The sequence below is a fragment of the Myxine glutinosa genome, chromosome 3 (assembly GCF_964187855.1).
Source record: "Myxine glutinosa chromosome 3, kmMyxGlut1.1, whole genome shotgun sequence".
Lineage (NCBI taxonomy): Eukaryota > Metazoa > Chordata > Myxini > Myxiniformes > Myxinidae > Myxine > Myxine glutinosa.
The window spans coordinates 82,441,247-82,461,040 of NC_136263.1; positions in this window are offsets into that span (position 1 = coordinate 82,441,247).

Sequence of the window (19,794 nt, forward strand, 5' to 3'; positions counted from 1 at the left end):
AGAATGCGGCTCAGGCGTTCCAGCGACTGATGGACAGCGTCCTGCGTGACTTGGATTTTGTCTACGTCTACCTGGACGATATCCTCGTCGCCAGCGCGTCCCGCGAAGAGCACCTACGCCACCTCCGCACGCTCTTCGAACGTCTGGGCCAGCATGGCCTGATTGTGAACCCCGCAAAGTGCCGGTTCGGCGCCACCATAATCGATTTTCTGGGGCACCGTGTCACCAGGCACGGAGCCGTCCCCCTGCCGGCCAAGGTGGAGGCGGTGAAGGGGTTTCCGCACCCCCGCACGATCAGAGGGCTGCAGGAGTTTTTGGGCATGGTGAACTTTTACCATCGGTTCCTGCCCCGTATCTCCCAGCTCCTGCGCCCCCTGCACGAAGCTCTCCGAGGTAAGCCGGGCAAAGGCGACGTTACCTGGACCGAGCAGATGGACACGGCGTTCACGGGCGCGAAGCTCGCCTTGGCTAACGCCACCATGCTCGCGCACCCGGCGCCCGATGCACCGATCGCTCTCACCACCGATGCCTCGGACTACGCGGTGGGCGCGGTGCACGAGCAATGGGTGCGTGGAGCTTGGCAACCGCTGGCGTTCTTTAGCCGGCAGCTTCGCCCGCCCGAACGCCGTTACAGTACCTTCGACCGCGAGTTGCTCGGGCTTCACTTGGCGGGCAGGCACTTCCGCCATCTGCTCGACGGCCGTGCGTTCACTGCCTTCGTCGACCACAAGCCGCTGATCTTCGCGATGGGCAAGGTCACCGAGCCGTGGTCGGCCCGGCAGCAGCGTCACCTCTCGGCCGTGTCCGAGTACACGACGGACATCCAGCACGTCGCGGGGAAGGACAACCCGGTGGCGGATTGCCTTTCCCGGGCCATCGCCCACGCAGTCCACCTCGGCATCGACTATGCCCGGATGGCAGCGGACCAGGCCGCTGACCCCGACGTCCAGGCCTTGCGGACCGCCGTCACGGGCCTCCGCGTCACCGAGGTGGCGTTCGACGGCGCGGGCGCGGCCCTCTTGTGCGACGTCTCCCTCGGGCGTCCTCGCCCCATCGTGCCCGCGGGCTGGCAGCGCCAGGTGTTTGACGCCATCCACGGCCTGTCCCACCCGGGCGCGAGGGCCTCCCAAAGGCTGATCGCCGACACGTTCATCTGGCATGGCCTCCGGAAGGCCATCCGCGGCTGGGCCAGGACGTGCCTCGCGTGCCAGCGCGCCAAGGTGCACCGGCACACCCAGGCCCCGTTGGCCCCGTTCACGGTGCCGGAACGCCGGTTTGACCACGTCCACGTGGACCTGGTGGGACCTCTGCCCCCCTCGTGGGGTTTCACCTACGTCCTCACCATGGTGGACCGCACCACCCGGTGGCCGGAGGCCGTGCCCTTGGCGTCGACAACGGCGGCCGATGTCGCGCAGGCTTTCATCGCCACCTGGGTCGCCCGGTTCGGCGCCCCCTCAGACATCTCATCCGACCGCGGCCCCCAGTTCACCTCGGAGCTCTGGGGGGCGGTCGCGCAGGGGCTCTGGGTCTGGCTGCACCGAACCACGGCCTACCACCCCCAGGCTAACGGCCTGTGTGAGCGACTTCACCGCTCATTGAAGGACGCGCTCTGGGCCACCCTCCGCGACGGCGGCTGGGTCGACAGGCTCCCCTGGGTCCTGCTGGGCCTCCGGACGGCGCCCAAGGAGGACCTGCGCGCATCCGCGGCAGAGTTGGTCTTCAGGCAACCGCTGCGGGTGCCGGGCGAGTTCCTCCCCGACTCCACGGCACCATGGTCCGCGGCACAGCAGCGCTCCGCTCTGCAAGAGACCGCCCAGAGGTTCGCCCCGGTGCCAACGGCATGCCACGGGCACCCACCGACGCACGTCGCCCCGGAGCTTCGCACGGCGGAGTACGTCTTCATCCGCCACGATGCCCACCGGACACCACTGCAGCCCCTGTACGACGGGCCTTTCCGCGTGCTGGAGACCGGGGCGAAGCACTTCACCCTGGACATCAGCGGTACTCCTGACCGCGTTTCGGTAGACCGCCTCAAGCCGGCCCACCTCGACGTGGACCATCCACCGCCAGTGGCCCGACCCCCACGTCGGGGCCGCCCCCCTGCGGGCGGACCCCCGGCACCGCCCAGCCCCGCCGCCCCCCGGTCCTGCACCCTTCCCAGGGGCAGCCAGGGGCATCCCACCTGGCATCCCTGCACCCCGGACGCCGCCGATCGCCAGGGGGCGCTTCGGCCGGGTCATTCGTCTGCCCCGCAAACTGGCCCTCCAGGTGCGCGGGAATTCTGGGGGGGCGCGTGTGGCGGACACAAAAGCCCAATGGCGTGGTGACATCATTCCGCGCACCAAGTGGGCGGTGGCCATGCCGGAGGGGTAGGCGTGGCCTCATGATATACACCGGGCGCGCAGCCCGGAGCGCGCCAGTGTTACAGTGAGCTCCTGAAATAAAGACGCTTATAAGTTACCGCTTGTCCGCTTCCTCCTTGCTCGCAAGCAGCGCGCGTAACGCCGCGCTTTAGTATAATAATAATAATAATTCATTTATTTTGTATAGCGCTTTTCATGAAGCCCAAAGGCGCTTTGATAGAGTGCAAAACATAATGCATAACAAAACATGAAAACAACAATTGCAAAAAGACAAGAATCAATAGGGAAATATTTAAAGCAAAAGGAGGGAGAAGGAGAAGTGATAGTCAGGGGTTAAATGCTGTGGGTTGAATGTTGAATGCAGTGCTGAACAGGTGGGTCTTGAGTGATGTTTTGAATGTGGTGAGTGAGGAGGAGTCTCTGATGGTTTGAGGTAGTGAGTTCCAGAGGGTGGGAGCAGCGATGGAGAAGGCCCTGTCCCCCCAGGATCTGAATTTGGTCCGGATGGGGGGGGGGGGTCAGGAGGTTGGTACCAGCAGAGCGGAGGTTGCGGGTGGGAGTGTGTCTGGAGAGGAGGTCAGCCAGGTAGGATGGGGCCAGGTTATGGAGGGCTTTGTAGGTCAAGAGGAGGATTTTGTACTGGATTCTCTGGGAGATGGGGAGCCAGTGAAGTTTGTAAAGGACGGGGGTGATGTGGTCACGGGTCCGGGAATGGGTGAGTAGACGGGCAGCGGAGTTCTGAATGTATTGGAGTTTATTGGTGATTGTTGAGGGTGAACCATAGAGGAGGCTATTGCAGTAGTCCAGACGGGAGGTGATGAAGGCGTGGATGAGGGTTTCTGCAGCCGTGGAGGAGAGGGATGAGCGGAGACGGGCGATGTTTTTCAGGTGAAAGAAGGCTGTCTTTGTGATCTGTTTAGTGTATTTGTCGAAGGAGAGGGTTTGGTCAAAGATGACGCCAAGATTCCAGATGAGAGGGGAGGTGGATACTGGGATACCGTCGATGTTGAGGGCAAAGTTATGGGTGGATTTTGTGAGCCTTTTTGGGCCAATGATGATTATTTCAGATTTATCACAGTTAAGTTTGAGGAAGTTGATTTGAAGCCAGGATTTTATTTCAGAGATGCAGTTTGTCAGGATAGAGTGGGTGTCGGTGGAGACGGACATGGTGGAGATGAAAAGCTGGATGTCATCGGCGAAGCAGTGGAATTGGAGACCATTACGGCGGATTAAGTGACCGAGGGGGGACAGGTAAAGGATGAAGAGGAGGGGGCCAAGAACTGAACCTTGGGGGACACCTTGGGGGAGGGGAGCAGTGGGGGATTTGCAGTTATTGATGGAGATGAACTGGCGTCTGTCAGAGAGGTATGATTTAATCCAAGAGAGGGCAGTGCCAGTAACGTTAAAGGTGGATTCAAGTCGGGTGAGGAGGATGGTGTGATCGATGGTGTCAAAGGCGGCGCTGAGGTCGAGGAGGACGAGAATGTTGAGGTTGCCAGCGTCAGAGGAGAGGAGAAGGTCGTTGGTGATTTTGAGGAGAGCAGTTTCAGTACTGTGGTTGGAGTGGAATCCGGATTGGAATGTTTCATACAGGTTATTGGCAGAGAGGTGATGTTTGAGTTGAGTGGCTACAGCGCGTTCCAAAACTTTCGACAGAAAGGGTAGGTTGGAGATGGGTCTGAAGTTGTTTAGGGTGTCAGGGTTTAGACCAGGTTTTTTTAGAATGGGGGTAACAGCAGCAATTTTGAGGGATGGTGGGACGATGCCTGTAGACAGGGAGGAGTTTATTGTTGCAATGATAAGTGGAGAGAGAGCAGGGAGGGAGGCCTTGACAAAGCTGGAGGGGATGGGGTCAAGAGTGCAGGTGGCAGTTTTCATTCCTATAACCATCGTATAACCATCGTGCAGTATAAGTATAACCATCGTGTATGAGTCTATTACATTAGTCAATCCGACTCCTCAAGTTTAAATATTTTGTCACCAAACAAAAACAAGGGCTTTAGCCAATTTTAATTCAACAGTACAACACTATGTGACATTTTAACGAGGTTCCTCCTGATGACTCCATCTTTGCTCTTTGCTTATTCGCGTTCCTTCTGATGACTCCAATGTAGTATTTGGTTTTCCATTTCATTATTGTTAAATTTGCTGAATGGGCCGTGTAACGGTAACACACACACACACACACACACACACACACACACACACACACACACACACACACACACACACGCTACGCTAGTACGATAGTACTCTCTATGTAGGGATGGCGCGGGAAAAAATGTCGGTCCCATATGCTACATGCAAAACTAAAGTTGGATTTATATCTTCTTTAAAAACTCGCTTGGGCAACATATGAAAGCCAACCTGGTTGTTCAGTTGAATGTCGAGGTAGGGATCACTTTTCAAGTCTCCAGACCAAGCCAAAAGCAAAATAAAGCGAAAAAACGAGATCGGTCAAACCCGGGATTTCATCTTCTTGTTAATAATAATAATAATGAAGGAGCTGTGCTCCAACTCGAATCGAAAGAATGGACGCGACAAAAATCTGGAATTCGTCCGAGTTTCTTTATTGCATCAAATCAACTCGGGTACTCTGAAAAGCCCGTTTATCGGGCAGCATTATATACAAGCACTCGAATATCTCATGCCGGAGTGTTTGCCCTTAAAAGGCGCGACTGGGCGTGTCCGGGAGACCTGGGCGAGTCTGGACATGCCCGGGAACGGCGAGACTGGGTGTCGCCGGACGGGCCGGGCGTGCCTGGACATGCCCGGGAACGGCGAGACTGGGTGTCGCCGGACGGGCCGGGCGAGCCCGGGAAAGGCGAGTCCGGACATGCCCGGGAAAGGCGAGACTGAGTGTCTCCGGGCGGTCTGGGCGAGCCCGGCACAGCGATCGCTCCGTGGTTGCGTCCTCGGCAGGTGTAAGGCGATTGTGTATGTTCAGCGACAACCGCTACACACGCCCCCCCAGAATCGACTTGCACCGGCAGGGTCAATTTAAGGGGGGTCCTGATGACCCGGCCGAAGCGACCCCTGGAGGGTCGTGGGGGGGGGGGTCCGGTGTGGGGGTGGGTGGTCGAGCGGGAGGCACCGTGGACGGGGGGCGGCCTCGCCGCGGAGGAAGGGCCAACCGAGGTGGTTGGTCGATGTCCACGTGCGCCGGCCTGAGGCGGTCCACCGAAATCCGGTCCAACCTGCTGCCGACGTCGATGACGAAGGACTTGTCGTCCCGTCGCAGGACCCGGAAGGGTCCGTCGTACGGCGGCCTGAGTGGCCCCCGGTGTGCGTCATGACGCAGGAAAACGTACTCCGCTGTGCGAAGCGCTGGGGGGACGTAGGCCTGGGGGTCACCGTGGTGGGACATTGGCACGGGGGCAAACCGTCGGGCGGTCTCCTGGAGGTCCGAGCGCTGGCGAGCTGCGGACCAGGGACTGGTGGCGTCGGGCACGAATTCGCCCGGGACGCGTAGCGGCTGGCCGTAGACCAGCTCGGCGGTGGACGCCCGGAGGGGTTCCTTGGGGGCCGTGCGGAGGCCCAAAAGGACCCACGGTAGCTGGTCGATCCAGCCGCCGTCCTGAAGGCCGGCCATGAGCGCGGCCTTCATGGAACGGTGGAACCGCTCGCACAACCCGTTGGCTTGGGGGTGGTAGGCCGTGGTACGGTGGAGCCTGACCCCCAGGTTGCGGGCGACCGCGCCCCACAGCTCCGAGGTGAACTGCGGCCCGCGGTCCGAAGAGATGTCCGCCGGTGCGCCGAAACGGGCGACCCAGGTGGCGATGAAAGGCTGCGCCATGTCGGCGGTGGTGGTGGAGACGAGGGGAACGGCCTCCGGCCACTTGGTGGTCCTGTCCACCATGGTGAGCAGGTGTGTGAAACCCCGTGATGGGGGGAGGGGGCCCACCAGGTCCACGTTGACGTGGTCGAAATGCCGTTCGGGCATGGTGAAAGGTGCCAGCGGGGCCTGGGTGTGTCGGTGGACCTTGGCCTGTTGGCAGGCCGTGCAGGTGCTGGTCCAATCGCGGACATCCCATCGAAGGCCATGCCAGACGAATCGCGCCGACACTGGGAAGCTTTCCGGCCCGGGTGGGAAAGGCCGTGGAGGGAGGCGAAGATGCGGCGTTGCCAGGTAACGGGCACGATGAGGTGAGGCTGGCCTTGGGAGACGTCGCAGAGCAGGACAGTGTCCGCGAAGGGGACGTCGGCCAGGCGGAGGCCCGTGTCCGCCGCCCGGAGGGCTTGCACCATGGTGTCGGTGGTCTGGTCAGCCGCCATAAGCGCGAAGTCCAGGCCGAGGTGGACCGCATTCGCGCTGGCCCGGGAAAGACAGTCGGCCACGGCGTTGTCTTTGCCGGTGATGTGCCGGATGTCCGTGGTAAACTCCGACACGGCGGAGAGGTGGCGCTGCTGGCGGGCCGACCACGGCTCCGTGACTTTGGCCATTGCATAAACCAACGGCTTGTGGTCGACGAAAGCCGTGAAGGGTCGGTCCTCCAGGAGGTGGCGGAAATGGCGAACGGCCAGGTGTAGACCGAGGAGCTCGCGGACAAACGTGCTATATTTGAGCTCGTTCGGCCGGAGTTGCCGGCTGAAAAAAGCGAGTGGCTGCCAAACCCCGTTCACCCATTGCTCATGTACGGCGCCCACCGCGTAGTCGGAGGCATCTGTGGTGAGGGCGAGGGGAGCGTTGAGCACCGCGTGAGCGAGCAGTGTTGCGTCGGCGAGGGCCCGCTTTGAGCTTGTAAATGCCGCGTCCATGGCTGCGGACCAGACGACGTCGTGTTTGGCCGGCTTGCCCCGGAGGGCTTCGTAGAGGGGCCGCATGAGCTGAGCAGCGCGGGGCACGAAGCGGTGATAGAAATTCACCATTCCGAGGAACTCCTGCAGGGCCTTGATGGAGCGGGGACGCGGAAACGCGGTGATGGCCTCGACCTTGGTAAGCAGTGGCACGGCCCCGTTCTTGGTGATGTGGTGGCCCAAAAAATCAACGGCCGTCGTGCCGAAGTGGCATTTGGCCGGGTTGACGATTAGGCCGTGCTCGCTGAGGCGCCCGAACAGTGTTCGGAGGTTGAGGAGGTGCTCTGCCCGGGACGCGCTGGCGACGAGGATGTCGTCCAGGTAGACGTAGAGGAACGGCAGGTCGCGCAGCATGCCGTCCATCAAGCTCTGGAACGCCTGAGCCGCGTTCTTGAGGCCAAATGGCATTCGAAGGAATTTGAATAAGCCGAACGGCGTGATGACGGCCGTTTTTGGGACGTCGGCCGGCCTGACAGGTACCTGGTGGTATCCCTGTATCAAATCGATCTTCGAAAAAATGACCCGTCCTGCCAAACGGGCGGAGAAGTCTTGAATGTGCGGGATCGGATACCTGTCGGGGGTGGTAACGTCGTTAAGGCGGCGGTAGTTGCCACATGGGCACCAGCCGCCCCCGGGCTTCGGTATGATGTGTAGTGGCGAAGCCCACGCGCTATCGGAGCACCGCACGATGCCGAAGTGTTCCAAAGCATCGAACTCGGCTTTGGCCACGGCGAGCTTGGCTGGGTCGAGGCGGCGGGCTCTGGCGTAGACCAGCGGGCCCGTAGTTGGTATGTGGTGCTCGATACCATGTCGTACCGCGACGGCCGAAAACGTCGGCCGCGTGAGGGCCGGGAACTCCACGAGCAGGCGAGCAAACTCGTTCGCCGCCGGGAGGGCGCATGCTAGCTCGGTCGGCGCGGAGCTGCTCAACGTGCATGCCAGGGAGCTGAAGGTCTCGGCGTTGACGAGGCGACGCCGTTTGACGTCAACCAGCAGCCCGTGTGCGCAGAGGAAATTGGCGCCCAGCAGAGCCATGGGTACGCTTGCGGTCACAAAAGTCCAATGAAAGCGCTGGCTGCCGAAGCAGAGGGTGACGTTGCGCGGGCAGAAGGTGCGGATGGCCGATCCGTTGGCCACCACCAAGGAGGGGCCGCAAACCGCGGACTGCCTGTCCTGATCGGAGGCGGGTATGACGCTCAGTTGGGCACCGGTGTCACACAGGAAGCGCCGTCCGGACGCTTTGTCCCTGATAAAAAAGTAAGTTGCCCGTGTGGCCGGCACTCATGGCTGGTAATGAACGCCGGCCCGGCCGTTTCCCGACTTGCCGAAAGTGCACGGGGGTCGGCATGTCCGGGCCTTTTGTCCGAATCTGGCATGGTAGTAACACCACGCCTGGTCAGGTGTAGGCCCCAGTCATCGTGTTGGAGGCGGTCGGCGTGGCGTAGCGGCCACCAATTGCACCGGCAGTTCGGCCGCCGACCGTGCCGGGTGCTCGGGTGCCATGGGCGTTGCTTCGGACGGCGGTGGGCTCCAGGTCGCTGCCCTGATGCGTTGGCCTGCCGAGGAGATCTTGTCGGCTTCCCTGGCGAGGGCGCGGGGATCCGTGATCTGCGCGCTTGCCAGGGCGAGGCGTACCTGGCTAGGCAGCTGACGGAGGAACAGCTCTTGAAAAAGAAAATCCGGGGCTTGCTCCCCGAGCAACGAGACCATGTAATCCATTCGCTCGGACGGGTGCGTGTCGCCAAGCTCGGGCAGGTCGAGCAGGCGCCATGCGCGTTCCGCCGATGAGAGGGCGAAAGCGTCGAGGAGGAGCTTCTTGATCGCGCCGTACTTGTCAGCGGCTGGCGGGTGCTGGAGGAGGCTGAGGGCGCGGGCCGCGGTGGCTGAGCCGAGTGCTGCTACCACATGATGGAAGCGGGTGTCGTCGGCGGTGATGCCTCGCAGGGCGAACTGGGAGTCTGCCTGGGTGAACCAAACCGCCGTGTGAGCCTCCCAGAAGGTAGACAGTTTGAGGGCAACTGCCGTGTCCATGTCGGTAGGTCACCAATGAAGGAGCTGTGCTCCAACTCGAATTGAAAGAATGGATGCGACAAAAAGCTGGAATTCGTCCGAGTTTCTTTATTGCATCAAATCAACTCAGGTACTCTGAAAAGCCCGTTTATTGGGCAGCATTATATACAAGCACTCGAATATCTCATGCCTGAGCGTTTGCCCTTAAAAGGCGCGACTGGGCGTGTCCGGGAGACCTGGGCGAGTCTGGACATGCCCTGGAACGGCGAGACTGGGTGTCGCCGGATGGGCCGGGCATGCCTGGACATGCCTGGGAACGGCGAGACTGGGTGTCGCCGGACGGGCCGGGCGAGCCCGGGAAAGGCGAGTCCGGGCATGCCCGGGAAAGGCGAGACTGAGCGTCTCCGGGCGGTCTGGGCGAGCCCGGCACAGCGATCGCTCCGTGGTTGCGTCCTCGGCAGGTGTAAGGCGATTGTGTATGTTCAGCGGCAACCGCTACAATAATAATAATAATCTTCTTCAGACGGCATATTTCCGAGCTGCCTCTATCAATGGCAATGATTCTGCTACCGTTCGACAGAGTTTTACTTCCTGCAACATCCTTTGGTATTGTAATTCTTGTAGCTTGAAAGGATTCCACGAAAATAACGGAAAACGACATTCCTATGTAAAACAAGCATTCTGAGTATTGCGCTGCAATACATGTCCCCTACCGGCAGTCTGTCGTCCGGAAAACTGTTGGGGAAATTACCAAGGGTTCTTTACCCACAGGTTCTGAATCGTTCCCAATCGCTAATTACCTCAGGACGGGCTCACCTGTGATTCGCACTCGGGACTTCGATTTATACACCTTGCAGACAGGTCAGCAGAAGCACAAGAAAATAAGTTGTTGATAAAGAACCTTTCGAGTCGCTAAATATCAGTAATTTATTATATTTTCCGGTTCACGATCAATGATCGATGTGTATATAAATGTTGCTCGGCTTGGCTCCGCCCCTCCCGAAAGCACGCGCTGTGTCGCTGTTGACGTTCGCGAGACGATGCTGAGGGCGCGCGGTGCGGCTTGAGGAGAACTCCAGAATAAACAAGAGATATCCATTTTAAAAATATTTTCGTTTAATTAACGATATCTGCCAAACCACGTGCCCTATCGCAAATTCCAAAAGGACATTTTAGTAGACTGACATACTGAACAGATCTGTGAAGTTTTCCCTTGATTGGATCAAAAATGAGGGAGGAGCTCGGTTTTAAAGGTTCATGCTTAAAAACGTCATAACTCTGAAACCATGTGACGCATGACGTCATGCTCGGTGACCTTTTTGTTCGTCATGGGTATGCGATTCTGCCTGCAAAGTTTGGTCTCGATCTGTTCAGCCGTTGCAGAGAAAAATGGGTTTTCGTGTTTTCACGAAAAACAATATGGCGGGCGAACCACGTGACCTGTGACGTCATAATTACTATTGAAATATTCTACAGACCGAGTCCCCCCTACGGTGAAAATTTGATCTCAATCGGTCCAATTATTGCAGAGAAAATGTTTTTTAAAGGAAATTAAAACTTAAAATGGCACTGAGTTAAGGATCATCAGAATTATCAGAATTCCCAAAGTTCAAAGTGCCATAACTTTGTCAAAAATGATCGAAACGTCAAGAAGTTCGAACTTGATCTGTAACTTATCATGAGGAAACCATGTGCCAAGTTTGAAATCATTAACATTAAGCGTTTAGAAAAAAGGTCTGGAAAACTGTTCTTTGCGTGACGGACTGACGGACTGACGGACAGACGGACAGACGGACGGACGGACGGACGGACGGAGGGACGGAGGGACGACGTGCAAACCTGTAGTCCCCTCCGGTGGACACCGGTTGGGGACTAATAATAGGACCGGGGTAGGTGTGGCTATGACGGTCAATCAGCTTGATGGGGGTGGAGCCGCAAGACACATTTGCCTCAGTGTCGGGGTTATGCGTGATGATGTTATGTGGGATCAAATAATATCAGCAGAAATATCATGTCGCTGGAAATGCCTTGTTTTTCATTGTTACATTTATGAAAATAAAATAATAGTGATGTAACAGTGCTATACACCGCACACGGGACACGTAATCAGAACCCTCCATTCACAGGTTCTCCGCGGCATATTACCTACGGATCGTGGATCCGGATCACTGATGCCTTCGTACATAACAGTTTCATCGTTGTTTTGGCATACTGCATTGACTGCAGTGGTCAATGGTCAATAAATATCCCATTTCCCAACTCGCTCAACCCTGAACTTTGCAATGCGCATGCGCAGATAAGAAAGCGTGTCACGTGTACAGTTACAGTGTGCTTGGCTAACGTCTTTCTGATGATTTATAGTGACTGTATTTGTCTGGCGAGAATCGATTCAACTATTACCGAGGTCTTCTGATTTCTCAGAAACAGGATTTGGATATCACAGATAAGTACTTTTATCTTCTTTTTTTTTGTATACAAGACCGAGGCTCGTGTAAGACTAACAGCTAACATCAATCTCAAAAAAAAGAACGGACACACAAAACATACAATAAAGGGAGCGGGAGACAAGATGGGGAGAGAGAGGGAAACACACAAGTACAACAGCAGAGAGCAGGGACAACGGAAGATCTGTGGGAGGGAGATGGCTTGGGGGGAGGAGGCATGGGAGGGTGGGGGGGGGGGGGGGAAGGAAAGGTAGAGAACACATGGACACTGCTAGAACTTCCAGGAAAGAAACAAGTCGGTATTTCAGAAAAAGTGGATTTGGGGGGAATTAACGGGGGTAGAAGAGATCAAGGTTTTGGATGGGGGAAGGTAAGAGATGGTGGTGAACAGATGTTTTAAAGACATGGAGGGAGGAGTGGGATTGAAGAGAGTGAGGGAGTTTGTTCCAGAGGTGGGAGTAAAGAGGAACGAAGGAGTGAAGGTGAGCAGAGAGTCTTGATTTTGGCAATTTCACCAGAAGAGGGTTACTGGCAGATCTTGTGCGACCTGAAGGAATATTTGGGGAACAGAGCACAGATAGAGCTGGGGAAGCTAGGCCGGATTGGAGTCGCTAGAAGACAGAAAGACCACCTACCTGCCTGCGGTTAGTAAGTGAAAGACCCTCGGAGTTAGCTTCATCGCGAGAGATTCCAATGATTCTGAAAGCTTTGGTTTCAACAGCGTGAAGACGAGCTAGGTGTGAGGCAGTAGCACCAGCCCAGAGGGGGGAACAGTATTCCATTGAGCTGCGGATAAAAGCCTCGTATGTGGTGAGGAGCTCAGGTGTGCCAAGGAAGGACTTTGCATGATGGAGGATGCCCAGTCAGCGACTGGCTTTGGAGGCCAGCTTGGAAATGTGGTTTTCCCAGGAAAGATCATGGCAGATAGTGAGACCCAAAAGCTTGAGTGACAGAACCTCTTGGAGAGGATTGTTCAGAAAGTAGATGGGAGGATTGCCCAGTCGGTCTTTTCGGAGAGACATAGTAAGAGTGTGAGATTTGTCAGGATTGAAAGACACTAGGGCATTGCCCGTACTATATCTATATCTAAAATTATATCCCCCCCCCTCTATTTACATGAAATGGTTTGGTCCAAAGCGAACGGCTTGCGAGTACGGTGACAATCCCCCCCCTCTATTTACATGCAATGGTTTGGTCCAAAGCGAACGGCTTCCGGAGTTTGGTAAAGAAATCGCCATCGCGTGCACAAACGCGCAGGAAAGCGAATGAATCGCAAATTCGGTTTTATTAGTTTTAAAACATAGTTTAACGCCAACATAGTTTGCAAACGTGAAATAAATGAATACGCTCTCAAATGTGCCATCCGAGGCAGAGTGTGTCCTCCACGTTCGGCACACGCGATCGTTCGCTGCTCTCTGATTGGTTGAATCGTTTTTTGGACATAGCTCGGTAAGTAATTGTCCGATTAATATGAAACCTTGAAAAGGCACATCCTCGGGTCCCCAGCAATATACCTGGCAAGTTAAAAGTATATCGGACCCGTGGTCGTCGAGAAACAGCGGTCACAGACAAACGTACAGACGTACAAACGTACAGACGTACAGAGATTACTGGAATTATAGATAGATGTTCCACTTGTTTGACCAGTCTCTGATTTTGTCCAGGTCTGCAGAGAGTGAGGAGGCTGCAGACTGCCGATCTGAGAATGAGGAATGGAGCGGCAGAGAGTGGAGTCATCAGCAAAGAGATAGAGAGGATTTTCCAGAGAGTCGGAGAGATCATTGATGAAGACTAGAAAAAGCACAGGGCCCAGAACACTGCCTTGAGGAACTCCAGCCTGAACAGGAAGGGGAGATGAGAGAAACCCATTCAGGGCCACACGTTGACTATGACCAGAGAGGAAGTCCGCAAGCCATGCGTGGAGATTTCCATGGATACCATAGGAGAAGAGTTTGGTGAGCAGAGCGGGGTTCCAGACCGTATCGAAGGCACGTGATATGTCAAAGGAGACGGCTCTAATTTCCTGTTTGGCATTGAGGGCCTCCATCCATTGTTGAGACAGCAGAAGCAGCATGTCCAGAGTAGAGTGACCTGGTCTGAAACCAAATTGATGATCAGAGATCAAGCCATTGGAGAAGAGGAAAGATTTGAAATCTGAAGCAATGATGGATTCCATGACTTTGCTGATGATTGGGAGAAGGCTGATTGATCTGTAGTTGCAAGGATCTGTTTTTGTACCTTTTTGTGTAAAGCGGTAATGTTAGCTGATTTCCAAGCTGATGGCAGATGACCTTGAGCAAAAGAAAGGGTGAAGAGAACAGAGAGAGGGTGAGATAGAGCGGCAGAGCAGGATTTTAGGACCCCTGGGCTGTTGCCGTCTGGTCCAGTTGCAGAATCATAGTCAAGGATTGACAGAAACTTCTCTACCTTGTCAGGAGGAAAGGACACAGAGTGCAGGAGCAGCTGGGTACGACTGGGTACAGTGGGTACAGAGAGGGATGGGTTTGGGACCCAAGATTTTGAGGCAAACACAGAGTTGAGGCATTCAGCCTTTTCACGTGCGGAGTCAGCTGTGTAGCCGTTTGAGGCAAGGGAGGGGATGGATGGGGAGGAGGGAGACAGGTTTGAGAGTTCATTCTTGAGAGTCGAGAGATATTGTTTCCTGGCTCTCCTGAGGGTAAACACACACTTGTTCCGACCTTTGTGAAAGGAACTGAGATTTCCTTCAGTTGGATTAGCCTTCCATGAGGTGAAAGCAAGTTGCTTCATGGCAACTGCCTCACCACAAGATTCTGTGTACCATGGACGGGAAGAAGGGTATGACAACTGAAGATGAGATGGGATAAATCTGTGCATGAGAGAGAGCAGTTTACTTTGGAAGAATTCCCAGGAAGAGTTGATGTCAAAGGCAGTATAGATGGGAGACCAGTCCAGATTTTGATAAAGTTCTTCATTGAAGTTAATTTTACAAAACTATTATCAGAGAGTGTGCTGACACTCTCGACTCTCTCGACTGTATAATATGTTGTATTGACACTTCAATTAAGCAAAACAGTAAAAACCACGAGAGTGTCTTTCACGTCCGGCCCGACATAAATCCCTCCCGAGAGGCTCCACCCCTCCCCTCTGTCCCCACCCTATTGGTTGGAGGGAAACCTTCAAACCACACCAGTTACATTCGAGGAGCGAACGGATGTTATCCCGTCTATCAAAGGGAAAGTACAGCTACAGTAGCTACCTCCAATATGCCTTCTGCTCAGCAAAATTAATTAACTCAAAATAGAAAATATTATGCAAATAACAATCAGATGATTTTATCATGGGCACGTGACAAGTACCTCAACGAAAGTGAGGAGGAAAAGGCTGCCTCTAAAGTCAGCTATGCAGTGGGCTCTGTAAAGCGCAAAGCTGCTTTCAATAAATACAATAGTGCTCACAGAGACGAGCTCAAAGCTGCTTGTAGTGAGTACAATAGTGCTCACAGATACAAACTCAAAGCTGCTTGTAGTGAGTACAATAGTGCTCAGAGAGACGAGCTCAAAGCTGCTTGTAGTGAGTACCTAGTGCTCATAGATACTAGCTCAAATCTGCTTGTAGTGAGTACAATAGTGCTCACAGATACGAACTCAAAGCTGCTTGTAGTGAGTACAATAGTGCTCACAGACGAGCTCAAAGCTGCTTGTAGTGAGTACAATAGTGCTCACAGACGAGCTCAAAGCTGCTTGTAGTGAGTACAATAGTGCTCACAGACGAGCTCAAAGCTGCTTGTAGTGAGTACAATAGTGCTCACAGAGACGAGCTCAAAGCTGCTTTTAAAAGACACTACATTGCTCACAGCAATATAATAAAAGCTGTTCGTCATGTGTACTAAAGTACTCACAGACATAAAGAACTAGCTGCTCGTCGTGCACACTATCTAAAGAAGGCCAAGACTATTCTAAAGTGTGCTCGGACATGTCACACGAAGAACGGAGCCCAGCGTTGTGCAGACATGAGGCGGAGGTATAAACTAGCTGAACCTAAGCCTTATGCAAAGCATCAGTATGTTCTTGAGGTGAGCAAGAAACTACGCTGCAATGCTGAAGCTTTAGTCAAAGCTTTCAAAAAGAAGCACCCAAAATATCCAAAAACAATGACTTGTTACTCTTGTAAGAAAGCTGTGTCATCTCCAGCAGCTAAAGATTGGTAAACAAGGCCCTTCAGATGTGGAAGCAGTATGCTGGGGTCTTGCTTCAGGCTATCAGGTCAATATGTAGCCTTGAGATAAAAGAAAGGGGAGACTTTGGTGAGGGTTTGCACTGTGCTCATAATGAGCCATTCTTTTATAAGGCAGCCTACCTGTTTAATGTGAAAGGTAATACTGTTGCAGCTAAGTCCATCTACCTGAGACACACAGGCAGTCATTATGATGTGGTCATCTCAACTAAAGAGGTTCGCAGTTCAAGGGCAAACCCACCTGGGAAAAACAAACGCACCAATTCACAGCAGAATGTCAATGATGGAAAGTCAGACAAGAAAAAGAAACCTGTTAATAACAGTAACCCCCCAGACAGCCAATATACAGGAATGGCCTGATCATAGGTACTATTCCATCACTGAGGAATGGCAGACCTCAGCATGCAATATGCTCGGTCTCGATTTCATCAGGTCCAATGGTATGAGTTGTGGTGGTCCAGATGTGATTATTACATGTCCAGACCATCACAGATGAATTTTTTTTTCAAAAAATCAAAGGCAACGGTAACTCTTTATTTCGCAAAATTTGCACATATCATCACTGCCTCGTAACAACAACACGGAGCTGTGCGTTCTGCAATTGTCACATACATGTCTGATATTAAGCCATTCATACTTCCCACTGGTGTGTCCAGTGTTGAAGCCTACATAAGAGTTTCTCGTATGGACAGTGCAGGTACTTGGGGTACAGAAAACGAAATTCTTACTCGCACATTTGCTGAATACCCCAGTGTATGTGTACAACAGCGAGAGTATGGATTGGGTAAGGTACTCCCCGATGTTGACGAAAATTTGCATGAAAATGTCATGCAGATGGCTATGTACATCAGGCTGCAGCATGATCACTTTGATGTTGTTCTGTCGACTGTAAATCCACAGTAACTATTTTGGCCGTTTCCAAGTGCAGGTCATTGTGTGGCATGAGGCTGGATGAAGACATTACTCTTTGAGAAACGAGCAATAAGACAGAGCTGCAAGATACAGTCAGGGTTACGTAAGACAATATAGGAACACATGTGCAGTGTTTGACATTTCTGACTAAGATAGCTTGACACTTTTGCTCCAAGATTGGGTATCCTCTGAATACCATATACCATTGTGTTATTCCACATTGTAAAAAATTACAGAAACAAGAGAATAAATAAATTTATGCTAAATTAAAAAGGCAATGTAGGGATGACAAACTACAGTCTAAAAAAGGTCCTAAACAAGATAGGGATGATGTTGGTTTAGAGAGTAGCTAACAGTATTGCCATCTCAGTAACTAACAGTAATAGTCAGGTTCACTATGTTAACAAATATAATTTCGTTCAAAATTTTGGGAGATTAGCAAACCTGTACATGTTTGGAATCATCAGAACATGGAGAATCCGAAAATCAATGTTGGCATTTGCACAGACACCTGCATGGCCGCCATTTTGGATTTTCAAAATGGCCGCCATAAAATACATATTTTGCGCTATCTCGGCTTCTAGTCAACCTAGAAACTTAATTAAATATGCTAATCCTATGTTTTCTGGGTCAAGGAATACAATAAAGGCCTGAAAATAGTGATCAGGATTATAGAAAAGCAACAAACAAAGGTAATTTAAAACCATTGTCTTTATATTTGTGATATAACTGTATTACATAATACATGATAATGCAAGTCCTTTGAAGTTATCGGTATGGGTTTATAAAGCAAGAAAGCAGCCTTGTTAGTATCAGATTGAACTATAAGTCCTATACACAGGATCTACTAGGTCTATACCGTTCAGGAATATGCTTTTACAGATCTTCATCACTGTCCTGAGTGTCATCTGGAGAGTCCTAAAAGTGAAGCAAGTGTTAGGATTAGAAGTCTAATGATCCCACCAATGGTGTTCTTGACCCAGAAAACATAGGATTAGCATACTTAAATAAGATTCTAGGTTGACTAGAAGCCGAGACAGCGCAAATTATGTATTTTATGGTGGCCATTTTGAAAATCCAAAATGGCGGCCATGCAGGTGTCAACGCAAATGCCAACATTATTTTTTGGATTCCTCATGCTCTGAATATTCCAAAAATATATAGTTTTGCTAATCTCCAAAATTTTTGAACGAAAAAACATAGTGAACCTGACTATAATGGAAGCCTCTCCTCAGTGAAAGACACATGAAAGCCCGCTTGGAGTTTGCAAAAAAGCACCTAAAGGACTCTCAGACTGTGAGAAACAAGATCCTGTGGTCTGATGAAACCAAGATTGAACTGTTTGGCTTCCGTCTGGCCACTCTGCCATAAAGCCCAGATCGGTGGAGTGTTGCAGTGATGGTTGTCCTTCTGGAAGTTTCTCCCATCTGCGCACAGGATCTCTGGAGCTCAGCCAGAGTGACCATCGGGTTCTTGGTCACCTCTCTTACCAAGGCCCTTCTCCCCTGATTGCTCAGTTTGGCCGGGCGGCCAGCTCGAGGAAGAGTCCTGGTTGTTCCAAACTTCTTCCATTTAAGAATTATGGAGGCCACTGTGCTCTTGGGAACCTTCAATGCAGCAGAAATTTTTTTGTAGGCTTCCCCAGATCGGTGCCTCGACACAATCCTATCTCTGAGCTCTGCAGGCAGTTCCTTCGACCTCATGGCTTGGTTTTTGCTCTGATATGCATTGTCAGCTATGAGACCTTATAGGTGTGTGCCTTTCCAAATCATGTCCAATCAATTGAATTTACCACAGGTGGACTCCAATCAAGGTGTAGAAACATCTCAAAGATAATCAAGAGAAATGGGAGGCACCTGAGTTAAATTTCAAGTGTCATAGCAAAGGGGATTAATACTTATGTCAATGTGATATTTCAGTTTTTTCTTTTTAATAAATTTGCAAAATGTTATGTATTATTGCATGGGATTAACCTGAAGTGCGGTCATAAAAGAGGCGGGGCATACTGCATGGTAGAGGAAGCTGGGCCTATGCTGGGCACTTGTGGTTTTCCCGGCTGCGCAATAAAAGACCGATGGTGCACTCAAACTGCCTGCCCAGCTTGATACATTACATGGCGACGAGGATGGGATTCTGGTGAGCGCATGCAAAGCAAGCTGAGCTATTGCAGTTAGCTGTTGGCCTACCAACTCGTTATTTCACGGCATACGCTACTTGATCACCATGTCCTACGGCCGGATTGACGAGTTCAACCCGCGCGAAGGAAGCTGGGAGGCGTACATTGAGCATCTACAGTATTACTACCAAGCTAATGGCATCGAGGATGATGCCAGGAAGAAAGCAATCCTGATGTCAGTATGCGGCAGCGAGACATTTACTATTCTGAAGAATCTCGCCATGCCCAGGACCACGATGGATTTAACACACGCCGAGCTTGTAGCAGCTATGAAGGAGCACTGCGAACGTACACCCTCAGTCATTGTGAGTCGATTCAATTTTTACATGTGTCGCCAAACCTCAACGCAGTCCATTTCGGCATTCATAGCTCACCTGAAACACCTTGCCCAGCATTACCAGTTTGGTGCTACATTCGATGACATGCTAAGGGACTTGCTCATAGTGGGAGTGGAACAAGATCGAATTTGCTGGCGCCTACTTGCTGAACGGACTCTGACATTTTCCAGTGCAAAGGACATTGCTATCGCAATGCAGTGTGCAGACAAAAATGCTACAGATATTGTACTCTCCATCACTTACCAGCCTAAAGCTGACCTGTCATCTGTCAATCGGGTGGGACAACATCCGACCAGAAAATCCGACGCCAAAACACCTGGAAACTGCTTGGCAGCTGGTGCTGGCAAATGTTTCCGCTGCAATGGGGAGCATTCTCCCACTACGTGCCATTTCAAGAATGCCGCTTGCAACTACTGCCACAAGGTGGGTCATATCGCCTCTGCGTGCTTGTCTCGAAAACGGAGGACAAGGAGAGAGGAATGCAAAATCCACCTCCTTGACTCAGAGCATAACCAAGAAGATGTGACTGATGGAGACAG